Source organism: Thermobia domestica, chromosome 2 (genome assembly GCF_964235325.1).
Source record: "Thermobia domestica chromosome 2, izTheDome1.hap1.1, whole genome shotgun sequence".
NCBI classification, from domain to species: domain Eukaryota; kingdom Metazoa; phylum Arthropoda; class Insecta; order Zygentoma; family Lepismatidae; genus Thermobia; species Thermobia domestica.
Window position 1 is genome coordinate 332713970 of NC_137455.1, and position 22239 is coordinate 332736208.

Genomic DNA, 22239 nt, shown 5'->3' on the forward strand with positions numbered 1-22239 from the left:
TGGAACCGGTTCATGGGATGCTAACTAATGATGACGGCGCTGTGAAGCTTAGTACAGGACCCTCTTCTCATCAATGTCAACACTCTGTCCAGAAATGGCTCTCCTTCCTCAGACGAGACAGCAAAGAAACACAGTGTCTGCTCGCGTTGCCTTCTGGCCCGGAGTCAAAACATGTGATCCATCGACCCAACTTCAAGGTGACCAGACGTCCCGTTTTAGCCGGAACAGTCCCTTTTTCCAACCGTTGTCCCGTTCTTTTCTGATTCTCGAACGGGACGCCTAAATGTCCCGTTTTTAAGTAAAAATGACCTAGATTTCCCATAATTATTATTCAAAATATAAATCGTCAATGCAAATTCTACTCTCTTCCGTACCAACACTCGTTGCCAAGGTTCAGCCATGTCTAGAACTTCTGAATTTTCAAATGGGAATTGAGTGTTCGTGGTTCAAGTGGGAATTGAGTTGGAATTCTGAGTGTTCAACTAGTTAAAAGAATTGTTGGGTAGAACTTGCAATCGGGAACTATTATTTGTTGTGTGGTACACGTAAAGTTAGAAATGGTGTGTTATCACTCCTACTTGTGTATTTTGTAAATTGAGAACACTGCTGAGTCCCAAAATGCAATCTGGAAGTCAGATACCCCTCCCCCCTTAGCCGATTTGTATGCTTCCCGTTTTCGCAAGTGAAAATTCTGGTCACCTTGCCCAACTTGCAGTGCTTCTCAAGTTGATGGAAGTGGTGCCGAATGGTTTCTCCACTCACACTGAATTGTAGAACCTATCCCTCACATGTCTCGTCACTGTTCGCTTCAACTGCTGCCTTCATTTTGTACATGTGTTGGTCTTCCAGCACGTGATGCGTGTTCGAGTGTTTCGTCACTGTCCTTAAACTCGTTAAACCATCGCTGCACTGTCCGCTTAGTCACGACAACCTTACCAAAGGCCTGTCATATCTTTCGTCCCGTTGCAGCGGCGTTTGACCCTAATTTGAACTCGTAAAGCATACACGCCCTTCTGACGCTCAGTGCAGGTCCCAAGTTCACTCTGTCCTTACACATGTTCACGGTGTAACTGAACTGCCACAACCAGCTAGTATGTTGGATATGCCTACACCAACAATTGATCTTCGCCTTATGTCCATTCGCATTCAACTCACTGTTTGAAGGCCAATGGAAGACAGACCTCCACAAAAAGCGACAGAACTTTCTTAGTTACTTGTATATGATTTGGACAAATATGCAAAAGAAAAAAGCTGCGAAATAGTACCATCTGTTGAAATTTAAAGAAAATCTTCACGTATGTTCTTTGAAAGATGGAGCTCGTGATCTACTTCGCTGCTGCAGGTGAGGTAGGATAGATTCTCCCACCCAATGTCGGCAGTAAAATAATCATCGAACGTTGAACTATTGGTCTATTCATTTCGTGACTTAAATGGTTGTTCTTTTCACATGCAGCATCTTAATAATGAAATACCTTCTATTTTTACTTTCTACCTTCTACTATATGACTTGCTCCTACACGACTTAAATCAATAAAATTAATGTAAAATAAAACAATAATTTATGATCTAGTGTTGAGGTAACTTTTACAGCTGTTTCCCCATGCTCTTTGGTATACAACCCACAAGAGTTGTGCTATGGAGTCGCCCGCCAAGGAGGTATCAGTCGACTCATCTTCTGAAATTGTATAATTTCATCATGAAATAGGATTATGTCAAACAAATTATTACATATGTGAAGAAATAAGTAGTGCATTTATTACGCTTGCAGAAATTGCTTAGGCATTCAGTTCCTAATGTTAAATAGATACCGGTATTAATTTATTTTTGAAATTTCCCCAAATGTCTTGCTACTGATACTGTAAATTCTCCTGGGCAGATTCTTGGCCAATCGGCTAACACGCATACTTTCTGTGCGTGGTCCCGAGTTCGATCCCCGATACGGGTATCTTTCGGATACGAAGCTGAGTACTGGTTCGGATTCCATTATCAGGTTTTCTCTCATGTATATGCGTAGTACCAGTTCTGAAAATGGTCGTTAAACACTCATTAATCAGCACTATAAACTCTTCAGTAAACAGAAAATAAATAAGCATGGGGTTCCCCTTTGTGAAAAAATCCTTCATTCCTTTTGGCAAATCTTAATCTTTATTGTGAAAAAATAGCCTTTAGTTGATTTATAGCAAATCTTTATCGTAAAAATATAATCTTTTATTGATTTTAGCATTGTTTTGTTGTGAAAAAATCGTTCTTCATTGATTTTAGGAAATCTTTATTGTGAAAAATTCGCCTTTCATTGATTTTAGCAAATCTTTATTTGAAAAATCGTCCTTGATTGATTTTAGCAAATCTTTATTGTGAAAGATTCGTCCTTGATTGATTTTAGCAAATTTTTATTGTGAAAAAATCTTCCTTCATTGATTTTAGAATTTTTTTTTGTTATAAGTAGATATTGCATTTACTTAACGTTTAACAGGTCTCTTCCATATAGTTCCCCTTAAAACTCTTGTTCTACATAGCAATAAGTGATTTTGTTGTATTAATTGTTATTCCTAGGTATATATAACATTAAATAAAGATTATTAATATCACAGAAGTGAGTTTTAGAAGATTGTAATATTAGTATATCTGTCTGTCCGTCCGATATCCCACACACTAACTCTTGATTGTCGAATTCTGTTTTTCGTAATATACAACTAGAGCCAGGGTTCCCAAATGTCCTGGATTTTAACGGACAGTCCCTTATTTTATGAATTTGTCCCGTGTCCGGGGAGCTTTGATACGGGACGGCAAAAGTCCCGTATTTTCCCTAAGTGACAAATTTACCTCACACAACGACTTTAAAGTCCGCAAATTTTAATGAGTCTTCTGCCTGCTCGGCGCCGACAGTTGAAACTTGGAAGACAAGGTATCGTTAAACGACTTATGTGATGATTTATTTTTCAGTAAAAGACTGTATTGATATCATGGTGGTGGAAAAGGACATGTGTGTGGATAGTAAATGGCTAATGCTATTTCAGAAAAGCTCTGAGTTGCCAAATTTATCTAAGGTTGACTCCTTCTTCCTAAGCATCCCACCGTCAAATTCATTTGTGGAAAAAGTTTTCTCACATATGAATTTCAAATGGACTGACTGACACAAGAAATAGGTGTTCTGCCCAGTTGATGAAAGCTGAAGTTATAAGAGCAATCAACTCTTCAGACTCTAAGGCGCAATGAGTTTTTCGATAGCCTAAAGAAAAATCCAAACTTGAATAAGATTATAAGTGCAGAAGTTAAGTCAAGCGGAAAGTATGATTTTTTGAAGAAAGTTTAAGTAACCTAAATCCAATGTTTTAAAACTATGATTTACCTAATTTTTCTTATAACTCTTTGTATTAGTCCATACTTTTGTATTTATTTCAGTCTAAAATGATTAGCTACTCTTTTTATTTGATGCCTGGCTCATTTTTTTAAATCCCTAGATCATGTTTATCAAAACTCTTCCCGTAATACTTATTGAAACTCGTCAACCCGTCTCATATTTTGAGTATTTTTATTTCCTAACAACTAGAGTTATTATTTTGACCGAGTTCGTCAATGGAGTCGATTCGTTAGTATGTTCATGAGTAACGGCGACTTTAACCGTGATTATCCATATCCCACTTTCTACTGTCGAAATAAAAGTAGTAGAAGTTAGACATCGCGCCGTTAGATGGCAGCAACCATCCTCCAGCGCTTGACATCTACCGGACGAAATTGAAACTTCTAGGTTTTATCCTCTGTGCCCTTCTTAACAGATTTTATTTTGGAGTGAAGTTCATACTCCAATATTTATGCCTTATAAGTCATAAACCAAAGATTTGCAAAGAAAAATAATTTCAGGTGTGTACTGAGCGAGTCAAAGTCTACTTCCAGCCAAGTTTGATCAACAGCGGATGGGGTCTGTAATTCGCTTACAATATATACAGAGTCGTAATTTAGATTTTTTATGGAGGGCAAGAATTAATTTTTGCCTCCGTAGGAAAGTTTGAAATTACTCCCCTTTTTTCCAACTTTCTCTTACTCGGTGGACTCCCCGGAGCGTGTACGCTCTCCCGCACAACCCTGGGCCCGTTCCATACATGACAAATTAATTAACGGGACAATATTAACAAATCTCAAAGCCATACGAATAAATATTATTTCTAAGGCCCCTAATAGTAGACATTTTTTTTTTTAAATTGAAATGGGTTCACGACTCATTCTTGTTTATTTAGCTTTTGTGTGCTGTTTTGTTTATGTAATGTAGTGAACCTGTTTGATGCTTCATTTATAATTTCATGTTCGTATCGAATATGGAGTAAGAAAATGTTTGTCTTTAAGTGAGCCCTCGTCGAATGGTGGGGAGCTTCCCTGAGGGGGAGGAAGTTGGCCCCTGCTCCTCCACAAGTTATGGCCCTGGATATATTATGTCATTTTCTTTTCTCTTCTAAACAAAAATCAAATGAAGGAGGAGAACGTTATTTTATAAAATTGTATACGCTGAAATGCCCATTTCTCACACGGAGAAATTAAGTTTATGAAAATAAAATATTACAACGGCTTTCCTTCTTATAAATACAGGGGATGAATCTGGCTTCAAATAATTCGAATCCCTCTCCCAAAGGTGTGTAGTGATGAGACGACTCGTGGTTTCAGTCATGCATTCAAGACCGAGACCAAGACCAAAATGAGTCTTTCACGCGTACTACTTGAATATTTTTACTGCAGAAATTGTTTTATTGAGGGATAGGTATATGTCTTTATTGCTATTAGTAGTTCACATTCGAAACATACGTAATTCTTTGCTTTGTACTCACTTCAGGTTCAGAGTCTATAAGAAGTACGAAATTTAAAATTTATATACTGTATCAAAGCTAAATATAAAATATAGGCCTACAAATGTCATGGAATTGTATACGGATCCTTCTCGTTTTGTACAATATACATAGTTACTTGCTAGACTTTCACTCGGTACAACTCGACAAAATTCATACCGTGTTCTATACTGCTCTATTTTGGACACACACAACTTTTGGATTTATTTTAGATTATACTGTATAATCTAAAATAAATTCACTTTGGACGGTCATTTTTTTTCGCTCGTAGTGTCTAAATTTACAATTTTCGGATTCTTCTATTTCTTCTTTCCTTCTTCTTCTTCTTCTTAATAATAATAATAATAATAATAATAGTATTTTACTTCAGAAACTATTATATGTGTTATTATGGCAACGAGAGATTTTGGGTGGCGATGTTTCGGTCGCGAGATTTTGTCTTTACACGCTATGAATTGATGCATTAAGATAGGCTAAGACCAAGACTGGGTGTGCAAGACTGAGACCGAGACCAAGTACTCCAGTGCCAGGCATAAACCAAGACTGGAGTCCTGGGATCATGACTAAGACCACCCAAGTTTTGATCTTGGTTTTGCGTTTGCTCATCACTAAATGTACGTACGCTCTCCGTACGAGGATCATTACGAAAGTTTTGAGATGTGAAATAACTTAAAACATACTTAAAATCAATTTAACACTTACATTTTCTCAAAGTATTCACCATTACACTGTACACACTTTTGCATTCACGAAAACCACTTTTGGAAGCAGTGTTGCCAGTCTTTTTCTTCAAGTGTTGAAAGTTCATTCTCGTAAGCCACTATAGCTTCTTCAGGGCTGCAAAATCTCTTCCCACGCATGCGATCTTTGATCCTGAGGAACAGAAAAAAATCACACGGGGCCAGGCCAAGGCTATACGGCGGATGAGTCATAAATTTGACTTCCGTAGATTCTAAAAACTGAATTGTGATGTTGGTCGTGTGTGCGGACGCGTTGTTATGATGAAGCAGGATCCCACGCAATCCAGTTCTTGGACTTCGTTCCCGAAGCTTCTGGAACACTTTTGTTAGGCAAACAGTGGTGTACCACAGAGCAGTAACAGTCCTTTGTTCTTCAAGTGGATCAGTTGCAACATGGCCAGATTTGGAGAAGAAAGTTGCGACCATCTTCTTCCCCACACTTCGCGGTCGCTTCACTTTCGTGGGTGGATTTTCGTTTGGAAAGATCCAAGTCTCATCACCAGTAACAATGTCAGAGACGCGTCGAGAATTGCCTCCATCAAATCTTGCAAGCATTTCTTCACACCATTCCACACGCATGCGCTTCTGCTGTTCAGTCAAAGTGTGACGCACCCAACGAGATGAAACCTTCCTGAGCCAAAGATGATCATGAAAAATTTTTGTTACTACTGGCGATCCAATGTTCACTGTAGATTCAATGTCCTTGAAAGTTGTTCGAGGATTTTCTCGAATCATTTGTTCCGCAGCGGCAATGTTTTCATCTGACACAGCTGTTGCCGGACGTCCAGCTCTCTCTTCATCTTTAAGCGATGTTCGGCCTCCTCTGAACTCATCAAACCACCGAAAAATTGTAGCAGGGAAGGAGCAAGGTCCCCAAATGCCCGCTGCAAACGTTCAAACCACTTTTGAAATCGTAAAGGATAATTGCCCGAAAATGTTCCCTTTCGAGCTCCGTTCTAGACAGCCGAATACAGCTCACATCAACAAACAAGTGAAGGCGATACTGCCACGCCGATAAGCGAGGCGAGTTGAAACTTGCTTCGCTTCTTCGCTCTGGATACCACTACCGAATGCAATTGTTGAAATTCAAATACTGTGCCACAACAATGCGTATCTCAAAACTTTCGTAGTGACCCTCGTATAGCCACGAGAGAACTCATTTAAGAACAGTTCAAAATCCGACTATGCTCTACGGAAGACTCAAACAACATTAAGCTTTACCTTACGATCGTTAGGGTAACGCCTCAGACCGCTCGGCTACACCCTACCACCTTAGTCTTATATATATTGAATATACGTATATTTCAATAACAAGGGGCTGCGGTGGCTCAGTGGTAGAGCGTGGTGGATGGGAGCCCGGGCTCAGACCCTGCTCCTGCCAAGTGAACTTTGTAGTGGACAAATACCGTGTGCGTGGGTTTCCTCGGGTTCTTCCGTTTCCCCCTACTTTCTTCATTCCACCATTTCATTCATTTCTCATCACCGTCTCCTTTAGGCCGGCCGTCTAGCCGGCATAACCGTAGGACGTAAAACTCAAAAATTTCATTTCATTTCAATAATAATGCTTATTGAATTTCATCTAAACATATGAAATACTTTCATATCAGTTGTTTCTGAAACACAAAACTTATAATAATAATAATAATAATAATAATAATAATAATAATAATAATAATAATAATAATATAAAACGCATCACCCGTTATAGAGGAATGCAGCAATTTATCGTGGCATGCCTATCTCTCGAAAAGCTAACGGTCATGCTGCTAGTGAAAGGTACTCACGCTTCGATACGTAGACTATATTTCCAATTGCACTTTTTATACTAATTTTTGAGGATTCTGAATCCAATGGAACTATTTTCAAATATTTCCCTCCATGACGTCACGAGAAAAAATAACCTCAAAGTTCGGATATTTAAATTTATTTATATCCTAAGTTTGAGATCACTTTTTTAGGTACTCTAGGGACAAATAAGAATAAAACTAGTTCCATGGATACAGAGTCGTCTATTTAGTATATGAAATCCAATTAGAAATGTGTCAAAGCCAGTGGCGGATGTAGCCCGGAGCCGGGGGGCCCAGGCCCTCCCAGTTTTTTGAGTGACATATATACTTTAAGCTATTATTTATATATCTTTCAAAGTTTATAGTAAACTCATGATATAGGCTACCTACCAGAGTCTGGGTTCTGGCAGCCCCCCCCCCTCCCCAGTTTTAACCTTCTAGATCCGCCTGTGGTCGAAGCGTGGGAACTTTTACTATTGCCATAAAACAGTACTTCAAAGATCTCAACTTTGAGATTATTTTTTTTCGTGGCCCATACACGGATATATTTTAAAAAAATAGCTTCATTAGATTCAATATTTTCAAAATATTTCAGAAATTGATTCAAGCGTGGACACTTTTACTAGTCTCAAGATCGTTAATTCTTTCTAGTAGCTCCAATAGACACATTCCATCTCATCATAGCCATTTATAATTTTGTAGCCTGAAGTTCCTTTTTTTTTTTTTTTTTACCTCTTAATTCAAGTAAGCTTACGGCGATAAAAAAAAAATCGCAAAAGGAATCATTAAATTCAGAAATGCTAACCACATTAGGAAGATGTTATTAATACGTATTACAGTAAAAATAAAACTAAATTGAATAGTTTTCCTTTCTGAAAGAAAAAAACAACCCTCCAATAGGTATTTATCAATGAAAAGAACATACTATTCTAAGTTTTCAATTAGATACGGTAGCAGCTTACGCAGGCTACTTCTCGAATTCTCACAGCGAACACACACATTAATACTAGAAGAATCGCCGGTACGGAAGGAAGCGTGCGGAAGCGTGTTTCGCAAGCAGCGAGGAAGAAGAACCAGTTGCGTGGTTCGTTTATTATTTCCGACTGTGATCGATCGAAGAATCGAATCACGATATATTTTACCTTTACCTTCGGTTTGCGGTGAGGCGGGCCAACTGATCGATGCCCGTGACGTGAAATTGTGTTGTGTCACGTGACTTGTAGAGATGTCGGCGAGTAGTTTAGCGAGGACAGGAAGGTACAAAGGAATGTTGCTAAACGTCACAGCTCTGGATACGAACCAGGTAAGATTTTTTTTAAAAGTGTGTTTTTCGTTTTCTGGACAACATGATGCGATGTTTTTCTTATCCTTACGTGACTGTATGTTATTATTATCTCATGATCTCGTCTTTTGCATTTATTTGCTTTGAGCCATCGTGACCGAAGGAAATGGAAGTAGTTTCGCAATTTCCTGACATATAAATAAAAGAAAAGAAATGGTATGAATTTATGTATAAGTAGAACATAAATATTCTGGAATTAAACATGAGAATTTGAGTTATAGTCATTTCTACAAGTTACAACGTAATGTGTTATACTTTTATTGATTTTTAAATCACCCACGTGTTTTTGTTTCAAAGGTATTTATCTAAAACTGCCACGTGATGTATAATTACCATCATAGTATTCATCGTTTCCGGTACAAATGAATACACGTGAGCGTGAAGGGAAGGTGGGGGAGAAAGAAGAGCAGTGATAATAGAAAATGTGTGGGGCGTCACAGGAGGGCATTGCCCTTGAAATATCACTGAATAGCCTTTTCTGGCTGTTTACTCAAACTAAAATGTATTTTCTGTAGTTGTCATATTGCGGTAGAAGACAATATAAATGATTATATATTTTTAATTATACATGTTTTCACTTGGTGTGTGTATGCGTGCAGAAATTAATGGAAGAAAGTGACTAAAAACGTAAATTTTCCAGTAACTATAGTGATATTATCCATTCTCGTAGGTAGAAGTCAGCTAAAGTTTTCTTTTCTTTTTTTTAAAGGAAAATATTTATTGAATGGCTTCATCCATTTAGCCCTCACCATTTTAAATTCCAACTAATACAAATAAATCTTAATCCTGAATATAATATTTTAAACCAAATTTACCCTGGAATTTATTTTCAAATCGAAGGGAGCAAAGCAAAGGATAAAAAAACTGTTAATCTTTCATTTTCGGCTGATTTTAAACTTAAACAGTACGAAGGATTAAAGGGATTTTTTTTTTTTTTAATAAGCACGACTACACCAAAATTAAATACACTTTCTACGAATGCTCTTGTGGAATTCTTTTTTTTTAAAATTAAATTTAAGATTGGAAGGGGGTAACTTATTGTTCATTGCGAGCAAATTCATTTAACCTAGACATATCATGGAAGCTATTTCCTAAATTGCGGGTGAGAGTTCATTCCCTCACTCGACGTATTCGAGCCCCAATCTGGGGAAATGATTCGGAAACAAGAGAAAACTGTATCGTATTCCATATTCCACCAAAATGTTTTGTTGTTGTAAAGTTATGGTGGAATAGTAATTGTGGGGCCACAGTAGCTCAGTGGTTGATCACTTATCTCTAGTGCGTGGAGTACATGGTTCGATCCCCTGCTAAGTAAGTTTGTGGCGGACAACAGCGTGCTCGTAGGTTTTTTTCGGGGTACTTCCGTTTTCCTCGATTTTCTCATTCCACCAATTCTTCCATCATCATTCACTTGCTTTAATGATCATCTCCCTTAGCTAAAGGGCATAATCGTGGGATGTTAAACTCAAAGATTTCATTTTATAATTGCTAAATCGCGGTGGGAGTTCAGTCCCTCATTCTTGACGTATTCTAACTCCAATTTGTGGAAATGATTGATAAGTAAGAAAATATATATATATCGTATTTCATATTCCACCAAAATTTGTTTTGTTGTTGTGAAGTTATAGGGTATTTGTTGGAGGGTGGGGGGAAATCATATAATTAAATTAATAAAGTTAAATAATTTTGGTGAAAGATATCGAGGAAAATTTCTTATCATATTATTTAAATAATGAAATTTAGAAGTTTAGAGGAGTTACGTCCTTTTACCCAGCTATCATTGACTGATTTGAACCACACTCAGTTGAGATTATCAGAATTTCCTAAAGAAATACCGGGTGTTTCAAAAGTCCGGGGCCATGGGCCAATTCTGTTATGAGTAAAATTATTATTTTTTTTTAAATTGAAGGACAGGAAAGTTGCCGGAAGTAAGCAGTTGCAAATTTAATATGGTGGTAATTTTCCAATTGCATCATCCGTTTGGGTTCTACACTTGTAGGGCGCCCTAATTAAATCAAAAAGTAGCGCTTTCGGTTAATTAGGCTGTTTGGGCGGAACGTAAAGGCATGCAAAAATGGCATAGGAAACACACACATTGTTATGAGGAAGCATAAAAAACCTCAAATCCATTTCCCAACAATGCTCTATTGTTGATATGGTTAGAGCACAAGGGAACGTTGCTTTTTCATTTAACACAGGATGCGTTACCAGCAGGGCCGTGCCGTGGAAAATCAGCGCCCAGGACGAGAGTATATGACGGCGCCCCCATACATATATTCCAAGCAATTTTTCCTATCTTTTCCTTTTTTCTCCCGAATTTTTCGCCCCTTTACTTCGGCGCCCGGGGCCTTCGCCCCGCTCGCCCTCCCCGCGGCACACAGTGGGGCCAAGGCGGACAAAATGGAATGTCATGAAAGTGGCAATTTGGGCGATAATCTATACGTTTTCTATAGTAAATGAACCAAGGAATCCGGTTGTGATAATGATTTTGCAATTAGCATTCTTTTGCAATTTGTAAATTGTATTTAAAACGCAACAATGTTGAATTTGTTGAGTTTACGTAGGTTTATTGAGAAGTAAAATACAATTTTGCTTTATATATAAAAAACAGCTGCCTCAACGTGATTGATGTGAATACAGGCAAGCATGTGACAAACAATTGGTTCGCCAAAAAAAAGTTACATAGGAGGGGTAATTTGAGCAAAATAGTAAAATTTTCAAGGAATTGCACACATGTCTAGGCCTATAAAAATAGCTCCGCTGAACTCCGCTCTAATTTAAACGTTTTCATGAAACTACTGTAATAAACTACTTTCTCTGTAAATTGCATCACAATATGCCGCAAAATGTAGCCATAGCACCGTTGTAAGCTGGCTGACTGCGTTAAGAAAACCCAGTTCCCGTGGAACAACATTGTAGGAAGTATAAATAGGGCCGTGTGCAGCGAGTACTATAAAGTCAATTGGCTGTCATGAAGTTTCTATTTAGTAGTTACAGTAGTTGTTTCAGTGAGAGTTGCGTTCTTTCCGCATAATGGAAGAAGTAGTAAAATATGCCGAACTTTGTGAAGTGCTACTTACAGGTGGATCAGTGGAGTGTTTTATTCGCGAAAGATATCAGCACATACAAGAAGATAAACTTTCTCGAATTTGTGATGAAATAAAGAAAAGATTTTTGCTGCATTATGTACAAAAACAAAAAAATAGTTAATCACAGTAAAACATATTTTCGCAAGAAGTATCGCGAATGGATGAATATTGAATTTGTGATTAGTTTCCCTAGTGATGATGCTCATTCGCCGAAGTCTTCCAATCCTGTTGGAAGGCGTAAAAGGTGTTTTGAAGATTGTTGTGAGAGAAGTAAAAGACGCAAAGTTCACGATCTAAGAGCATCACAGTCCGAAAGCGTAATAGATGCTGCTGTTTCGTCGCATTCAGGAAACACATCGGAAAGTTTCCTGAATGCGGAATCAACAGATCGAAGTGCTGTTTTATTTGTCAATTTTTACACAGGTTAAGCTTTCCAAATATCAATACGAGGTAATCAGAGCTGCCACAAAAGAAAAAGGGTTCAATATTTTCCTCAGCTATAAAAAAAATCCAGCGCGCAAAGAAAGATTGTTACCCTAATCATAACAAAATTACCGAAACCTCCGCAGAAGCCCCGCTTCACCTTCCTCGACGCGACACTGTCGATCACTCAGGTATCAATTCATGAAAGAGACACCTGAAATAATAAAAACTGAGAAATTGAGGGTTGAAAGGGAAATCAAGAGCTTGTAAGAAACACGATTAAACCTAGGGCCCAACTGTATCACTGTAAAACATGTTTTACATTTGACAATGTTGGACGGAAAAGTTGCTCAACATATTGGTGAGACATCTGCAGCAAGTAACTGCCTCATTTTTGGGGCTCACCCATCGGAGATGAACGACATATCGAAACTTGAATGAAGCAATCTAATGAAAAAGGACTGAAGCTTGGGATTTCACCTCTTCATGCTCGAATCAAGTTCATGGAATATGTACTACATCTAAGCTACAATCAACAATTCAAGTCGTGGAGGACTACGAAAGATACTCTCCCAATCAAAGAAGCTGCAAAGAAACGCATTCAACAACGATTCATGAATGAGCTCGGGATTAAAGTTGATGTCGTAAAACAGGGTTATGGTTCGACGAACACCGGAAATACCTCCAGGATATTCTTCCGACATTTTTCTCTAACAGCAGAGATTACACACATAGACGAAAACTTGATTCGCCGGCTTGGTATAATACTGGAGGTAATTAACAGCAACTCTGCAATTGATTCAGATGAATTTAGATTGTACACAGCGGAAACAGCTAAATTAGCTATACAATTATACCCGTGGTACTATATGCCTTCCATAGTGCACAAAGTATTGATACATGCTGCCGAAATAATACAAGCTGCAGATCTGCCTATCGGGTTACTTTCAGAGGAAGCGCAAAAAACTCTTCATAAAAAATATAAGGATTGCAGGCTTCACCACACAAGAAAATCTTCCCGCACAGCCACCAATGAGGATGCATTCCATAAAATCCTCGAGTCGTCAGACCCATACATAACTTTCCTGAGGCCCGAACTAAAGAAGAAACATCTTCCTCTAAGTACGAAAGCTACAGGATTATTCATTTAGATTTTCTTCGGAAAACACTAGTCTTTTCAGTTCCTCCTGTAAATTATTTTTAAAGTGTGTTATACATAAAAGAAGAATATATACTTTTTACACCGTTGTTAATAGAATGAACAGCCGTTTCCCAACATGAATAAAGCAAGTTGTTTTTTCACTTCCAAATATACAAAAATTGTTTTTGAAGACTGCAATCTATGTTTTGTAATTTCCAAGTCACGGATTTATCAAAACACTCATATAAATGTACAGTTTCTTTGTATTATAATTAAGATATAAAATAACACAATATTGTGTTTAGCACACTTTTTTGTATATGTTATTTCTCTATGATTTACTTATTCTACAATATTATGCAGAGTCGGGCTTCCTCAAATTCTACTCTTTTTTTTATATATATATATATATTTTTTTTTTTCGACTAGTATCATCCATTGTATGCATCAGAAGTTCACACAACTCAATTTAATGTTCTGTTTGCGAAGACATCTCGCAAAATCTTGAGTGCAGTCAGTCGTAACGTTGCGGAAATGGTTTCATTTGATACACTACCACAACATACAAGGTAGCACACCATCATCTGTTTCTTCTACCAATATTACACTATTATGGAGAATTTTGTCCGTAAAACGGGTGTTTGGCCCCACTGTGCGGCACGGCCTTGGAGTGTGAAACCCAAACGACTGATTCAATAGAAAAAATAAAATAAATTGAAAGCCACTTATTTCCAACAACTTTTCCTTCTTCCCATTTTTTCGAATCTATGCTCATAATGGATTATTCCTATGAACCAGAGTCGGATTTAGGTTTAGTGGGGCCTTAAGCTGTTGGAGGTAATGGGGCCCTTTATGCATAAAGATGAACATAGGCACCCTATATACAGAAATGAAAAAAAAAAAAAAACTGGTGATAATTTAGGAGGCAGACTTTGCAGAAGGGGCCCCATACTTACATCAAAGAAGCCTACACAACAGGAAGCACTGTTGCTACGTATATGTAAATTTTATTTTATTTATTGATTTTCTTATAGTTCGGAAATGTATACCCAGCTTTCCCTTTAGATTTTGGGGCCCCCAAGACAGTGGGGCCCTAAGCTACAGCTTGTTTAGCTTATACATAAATCCGACACTGCTGTGGATCATATTTTAAATGTATTTGTCTACAACATAGAGAATATAGAATATTTTCTAAGTATCTTTCGAACAGGTGCCTGATCCTAAAACTCCAACAAAGAGGCCCAATTAAAGGGAAAAGAAAAACTTTCAACGGTATATCGGGACATTTTCCCCGAATTTGTGTGTTGTGACGGATGCATGTGATATCACTGGAAAGGCTGCTTCATTATGGAGACAATCATCCGCAACCACAAACCTAAAGTCAGTTATAGTTGGAACAGAAGGTTTCTAAGTTTTTATTTTTTTATTTATTCATTTTATTTTATTTTTGGTTTTTCGTAATAGGAGAATATGGATCAAATGTATTTGATATCTTAATATCTACCAAGCACATTTCAGTGTGCATCTTTAAGTTTTTTGGTGATAGATCATTAACACTAAAACATCGGAAACGTTTCCTCGCACCAAAAGATTTCTTTCTTCGCTATAACGAGTCATGTGGAAAATATGCCAAATTTTGATTGTATCTGCTTCATTGTATTGGCTTATATACATATATACTTTGCAGTTATACAGTGTGGCGTGAAAATAGTTATACACCGCTGCATTAATCAAGTATAACATTCTAGTTTATGGGTTTACTTGCTTCGGCTGTTCGGAGCTTAAGGCAAAAGAAAAAAAGGCATTAAGAACAAATAATAAAGAAACTAACTCTATCTGATGGATAACAATAAGAAATGATTAAAAAAAAAAAAATGGAACGAACTGATCAGTACAGTACTGTATACCTACTTTTGGCCCACCCTGCATATTCTACGGTACGTAGTATTTTTCAGTACATTTGTTTGAGCTAGTACTTGGCCATGGAGGTCCCGATAAATACGCCAAAGTAGGAAAAAAAGCAAATAAAAAACTCTTTTGGGAAGTTTTGGGAAGGAAAAACATTACAAGAACAGCTTCGCAAAGTGATTTTTAAAAAGTTCGGTTTACCAAAACTGCTTCATACAAGTATATTTACCCTGTTCGTATGTCCGTTCGTCCGGGAGACAAAATCTCAAGAGCTACTTGAATCGATCACTATCAATCTTAACCAGGATGTAGAGAGTCAAGTGTTAGGAATTAAGTTCGTTGCTGGAGGTGATATATAAACTGAAAGTGGAAAAAATCAACCACTTTCGCATGGTGAAAAGACTACAAGGTGGATGCAATGCAGTGCTACATTCTTGTCGCTCTGGCGCATGACGTCATCTTGGTCTCAGACGTGGCCAGCGAGAGTCAGATAACTTTTAACAAGCGCTTGCTCGCTGGTATCTTACACGCACTTCTCTTCTATTTACAGTGATCTTCAACGAAGTAAAAATTTTAGTACAAACAATAATTATATAAACGTAATATAATCAATGCTTAAGCTAAGTGGATTCAAAGGAAGATATTTACAATAGCAAAAGAAACAGCAATATCAGTTCATATTACACAACTTTGAAGCTTGAACAAGCCAATATTACTCACTACATTTTCTGCTTTTTTCTTTCTTTTCTTTTCTTTCTTTCTTTCTTTTCTTTTTTAACATCTGAAGTAATACACTCGAGTATGTATAGGCCTGAATAATCTATAACACAGTATATCGTTAATGCATTTCGTTATTATATATTTATGTATGCTCAAGTATATTTTCGTAACACATCGATCGGTTTTGATTTACTATTATTATTATTTTGCTTGAAAGAGAATTCTTTACTGATGACCCCATATAAATTTTGAGAATATCCCAAGGGAGAATTCATTCTTTTCGTAAACAGAAATGCACGTACTTATATTGGGAGCAACAGGATTGCGCACACTATAGATCCCGAATTGCGCACAGATCTCTGTTGGTCTTTCTGAACACAGATTTTTGCCCAACGTTGCCAGAATGCTAGATTTATAATCTGTGCGCAAAGAAGGTTTTCCTTCAGACTAGGATAGAAACAGAAATTAGAAATACAATTCATATTATATTGAGCTAGGTGAGAAATAAAATAAATATATAATATAATTTGGTCAGTAGATACAAGAAGTCATGATACCTGCAAATTTACAATCCAAATGTTAAAATTTTTCTTGTCTCATAATCTGAATCCGTTCGGAGTTTAGTACCTATTTTTAGGTGCTAAAGTAGCGTCTTCCTTATTCGATTAAAAAAGAACCAATAAAGCTTTTTACTTTTTTTTTCAAGTCTAGAGGCACTGTAGAACACGTTACGTATGGTTTCACGCCTTCCTGCGTCGAGACATAGGAGGTGATGACATCATAACTTTAAATTTTTTTGTTAGGCCTATTTTCATTATTTTTTGGCGGGCTTACTTTCGTACCTAGAAGATTGAAATTTTGTACAAACATTCAATCCACCGAGTACTATTTATTAGATTTTTTCAGATTTCTGCGTTAGCACAAGGTGGATCCAGAGGGGCAAAAAGGTAAATAAAAGAGATTTTGTGGTTTAAAAAATCCCTTTTTTTTAGCGATTTTCCCGCCTGAGATACATGATGGAGGCATGTGAAGGGTCCGTTTAAAAGGCATTTTTATTCTGTAGATAATAAAGGGCAAACTATGATTCTAGGATATATAGGGATGTCTCAGGAAATGTTCTGCCTTGAGATCAAAGTATTTTACAGTAATCTGGGGCATTGTGGGGATTATTGATATTTTCCCCGCCCTGACTGTTCAAGATAAAAGCTTGAAATTTTGTACAGGCATTTAATACACCCCTTAGTGTTTTCCAGTTGAGTTTTAGATCTCTGCATTAACACAGTGGGGGTCCAGAAGGGCTCAAAAATTAAAAAAAAGAAATATTTTCAAAGAAAAATCCCGATTTCTCTAAAAATTTCCCGACTCAGGGACATGATAAGGAGATGTGAATGGTACCATTTGAAAGGTTGCTCTATTGTAAAAAGAAAACGAGGCATGAACCATGATCCTATGATAAATAGGGATGATGCTGTAGTCGCTTGACTGAAAGTCTCTAATTTACCTTAAAAAGCCGGAATCTATAAGGGTTAAGCATTTCATACTGCTTCAATATAATGTTATGTTTCTTTAAATCTTCCTTCTCTTGTGTATTGGTATATCCTTTCACAATTGATCTTAATTTCAATTTTGTTTCTGATTGTATCTTCAACAAAGAAGAGATTACCTGATAAATATCTGGACCAAGTGAATAGAATTATTAATTGTAATGTTTGTGAAATGTTTCCGCCCTATTTTCGTTCGAGGAGCTACTGAGGGTTCTGAAGCCCATATTCTAGGTGGGAACCAATAAAACAAACCAAACATTTATGATGACATTCTTAATGCTAATAATAATAATAATAGTAATATAGTATACATACTTTCCACTACTAGCCAAGTTTTAGGGAAAAATTGAAAATTGAAAAAGTGAATAATTTTCTCCATTGTCGTAAAGTTTTGCTTTGGTAAATTTATTGAGGTCTGTCGTTAACGTCTGGTCATATAATAGGATACTCGTTACAATATTATGTGCGATACAATAAACTTAAATTACAATATTATTAGTATAATACAACGATGTGAGTAAACTACTTCCTCATACTAATTACACTGCATTCCAATATAATCCTTGCAAAATTACACGATTTACTTATTAATAATATGGCATCTGTCAATATATATCTTAAATCACCTTCCTAAATTTAGTTAGAATATATAATTACAAACAGTATTATGTAGCTATCTACAAGTTTTATTACATATACTACGACTATGCACAGTAAATGCTATCATTGTTCGTACCTAATGTTACTCGCACAAGTTAGGACGATAGTCTTAGCTTCTTCATTTATAAATAGTAACTTTTCTCCATCATAACTGAACTCAACTTCTCTTTCAATCACTTACTGAAGCAGCCTCTGTAATATTTCTCGGAAGAACTGGTGTGAGATCTTTCTTTTTTTCGAATGCAGTATATAGCTTCTCTATCCTTATGTGTTAATTCCTCTGTATTTTCTATATTAGCTCAATCCTAGTAATTTTATTCGGCCCTTGGTTCGGGTATTCCGCTGTTCTTTTCTTACAGATTTACATAACAGAAGAGAAAATATTTTCCATCTGACAACATTGCTTAATTTTTCTGTGCGCAATCCTGTACATAATGACAGCTTGTCAATGACTTATCAGGTAAAACTGATAAAACTGGAAAAGTGTGCGCAATCTCATTGCAGCCCTTATATTTTCCTTATGCTTGGACAGTTTTTTTTTTTTTTTTTTTTTTTTTTAAAGAGGTTGCTCCCGTGTAAGTTTTGTCAGAATCTCAGGGAAGGTTAAAATCTTTATTGAGCAGGGACACGCCTATTTAATATTTTAAACATCGTTTTTTATTTATTAAAAAAATCATCTTATTTGAAATCGCTGATCGCTTATATATAGAATTTGTATCTGAACAAAAGGTTTGGTGAAACTGACAGTTCTCTGAATATTAGTGTCAAAATTTACGACATAACAAACTGTATTATTAAACATTTGTTCGAAATAAAACGTTAAATATACTATTGTGTTCTAAAAATATATAGAAATAAATATGTATATACAAATCACCTCAAACAAAGAAATTGCAACATGACTATTTCAAGCAAGAAACAAAGTACTAGGCGTAGGTGAAGACGATGTAGGGGTGTTACAGCTAGACTAAAAAACATATAAACCATAAAATTACATATTTTTTTTAATTTTCTTGATAAATTTTCTCTTTTCTGTCCCGTGGATTAAAGAAGACAAAAGATAAACGCAAGTGAATGATTATGTGCAATTTGGTGGAATGAGAATGCGGGAGTACCCCGAGAAACTCACGGACACGATGTTGTCCACCACAAACTCACTTGACCGAGAAGCGGACCAGTACCACTTGCACTAGAGGTGAGCCTTCTGCCACTGAGCCACCATGCTTCCTTGATTGGTTGAGAATCTACCATATTTTTAAATTTACTGCAGTCATCCTTAATTTTGTAATTCTGGAGGGAACCCCTAAATATGTATCCAAAGTAAATTATCCAAAGTTATGATTAAAACGAACAAAAATTTCAAAATCTGAATCTAAAAATGTCCCGACAATGTCGCCCTGACATGGTAGGTGGATACTTTATTCTCTTGATCTAATACGTTGTTATATATCTTTGTAACCGTTAATCGTTATTACGAACCTTCCATTAGTTAATTTGAAGTGCAACGTCTCGTTTTAGCACCGAGGCTACAAGGAATGCAGACCTCCAGAATGAAATGGGACCTGAACTACTTAAACGCGTTCAATGCTCTCCATTTGCGTAACTCGAGGGAGGTAAGCCCCCTAGGTCACCCTGCGTCCCTTTTCGAGTTATATGCCTACCTCTGTGAGAAAAATTTTGCCTCAATATCTTATGTAGAAGGCAATGATGATAGAAATGATCACCTCTGTCGCTTGCCCTCTCTCATGATTTTGAACCCGGGTCTTACCTCGAAGTTCATCTTTTTAAATCGTACTATTGGATTTTTGTATACAGGATCAACACAAGCTACTGTAGCTCTATATACTACTATTACATACTATTAATACTAAAAAGAAAGTACATAATGAAATCGTCTTTATAGAATTTCATTTAACATTGCATTTATTTATTATTTTTATGTAAATCTTAACCATATTTTAGGTTTATTTTGTCCTGTCGCCTGCAAGCTAAAATCCATTTCTGGAGAGATTCCCCCTCTTCTTGAGGAAATCTAAAGTATTTGATATTAGTTCCTTTAGTTTTTCTGTAATCATTACTACAGCCGTACACTGCACAGTTAAGCATTCTCGATATCATTTAAAAGAACAAAGTAACAAAGAAATTCCACTTGTCACTTGAAGCCGCGCCGTTTCCCGTTGTCTCTTGCAAACCAGATGACGTCACAGCCACGACAGCGCTCCAGGCGACATGCGCATGCAACCACCTTGTAGTCTTTCCACCATGCACTTTCGGTTTTAACGTTGATCGCCATAGAATAAAAGCCGTAATAGACAGCGAAAAGCAGTTTTCTGTAATCAATTAAGCGTCGCTCAAGAACATATTCCATCTTCACTGAGATATATATATAAGGGGCGATCAACTGAAACCCGTTCAGTGGTCATAATTCATGAAATAAATTTTGTTTCGAGCGGAAACTTGTACACTATCTAGAGGCGCCGTGCAGTAAAAATATTGTTCAGAAGAAGTCACCATGAGCGTTGAGACACTTGTCCCACTGTGTCACTAACTTACAAATGCCGTCCATGTAAAATTTGGACGGCTGACTATCAAACCAATCACGCACAGCGTCCTGAACCTCAGCGTAAGACTGAAATCTCTGACCTTTCAATGACTTCTTTAGAGGCGCAACGATATGAAAGTCACAAGCTATGAATTGAATACTAATGCGTCTATCCGCAGCTATAGCCACATTCTTCTGTGACAACAACATGGGCTTGACCATGACGGGGATAATCAGTGGTTTGTTCGCGCCCCTTCAGAAACATTCTGGCCCAGTTCACCACTGTTGTTTTGGAGATGCATATATCACCATACCACGTCTTTCATACACCGGAACACTTCAGCTGGTTGACAACCTTCGGCACTCAGAAACTAGATGACGGCACGCTGGTTCTGTTTGGATGGATGGGGATCTTGAACGCCATCTTTCACTCGTTATACCTGCAAAACGGAAACACGTATCAACAACATTCCTATACCTAACACACAGGGACATTAGCCATTACACACTATTAAAGAAACAATATCCTCCTACACACTATACCAGTAATACATGGAACGAATGGGTTTCAGTTGATCGTCCCTTATATATATAGGGTGTTTCAAAACAACGCCGACAACGTTTGGGAGGTGATTCCTGACACCAAGATAAGACGAAAAGTATATAGACCAACCTGGATGCACAAATGCTTCCTTTCGAAGTTATAGGCTGCCGGAAACATGAAAAAATGAACTTTAAAGATCCATAGCTCCAAAACTATGGGACCTACCGTAGTATATACATATGTTTTATATATATATATATATATATATATATATATATATATATATATACACCTCTCGGTATATATTTCAAAATATCGCAATATATTAAAGAAAATGTTTCGCTCTTCGTCGTACTAAACGCAAAGTCACTGAAACTTGGCAAAAATGGTAGTCTATATCATTGAATACTTTGGGGATACATTTGGTGCAGCACCGATATCTAACAAACGTACATTTCCCGAATTTTTCCTGGTTTCCCCGACTTTACATTTTGTGATTTGTGTGTAGGTAGTATCACTCGGAAGTCTGATTCATTCTAACAAACAATAAGTGTAAGATAACTAGGGTACGAACAGAAGCCTCTTAAGTGGTATATTATTATTATTATTATTATTATTATTATTATTATTATTATTATTATTATTATTATTATTATTATTATTATTATTATTATTATTATTATTATTATTATTATTATTATTCACCAATTTTGCACTATACTTTATATTTTTGGTTTGACTTTTTAGAAATCTTCATACCTACTATCAGAACTCGAACAAATTCTGGATGGAAAAACTTGTTACTTTTAGGTCCATTTTGTGTAGGTACAGTAGTCCGTATACCATGGGTTCCGGTAGAAACGCCAATGAAGTTACCAGGCTTTCATTTTCTTGAAAATTTCTCCTGTGGTGCATGGGGTTCCTGGTTCGATCCCAGTTTGCGCCAAATGGGCTTTGTGGCGTA

General features: G+C 36.8%; 1 protein-coding gene across 3 annotated transcripts in view; it reads left to right on the forward strand.

Moving 5' to 3' along the window:
- LOC145678709 (uncharacterized) overlaps positions 1-22239 on the forward strand; it is a 101735-nt gene that overhangs the window by 16911 nt on the left and 62585 nt on the right. For 2 of the 3 annotated variants that reach the window (XM_081749136.1, XM_081749138.1), the window contains exon 1: positions 8378-8665. The exons of the other annotated variant lie outside the window; for it this stretch is intronic. The gene's annotated coding sequence lies outside the window, so the exon portion shown is untranslated. Of the gene's footprint in view, positions 1-8377; positions 8666-22239 lie in introns of those variants that run through there. 3 annotated transcript variants of the gene reach the window in all.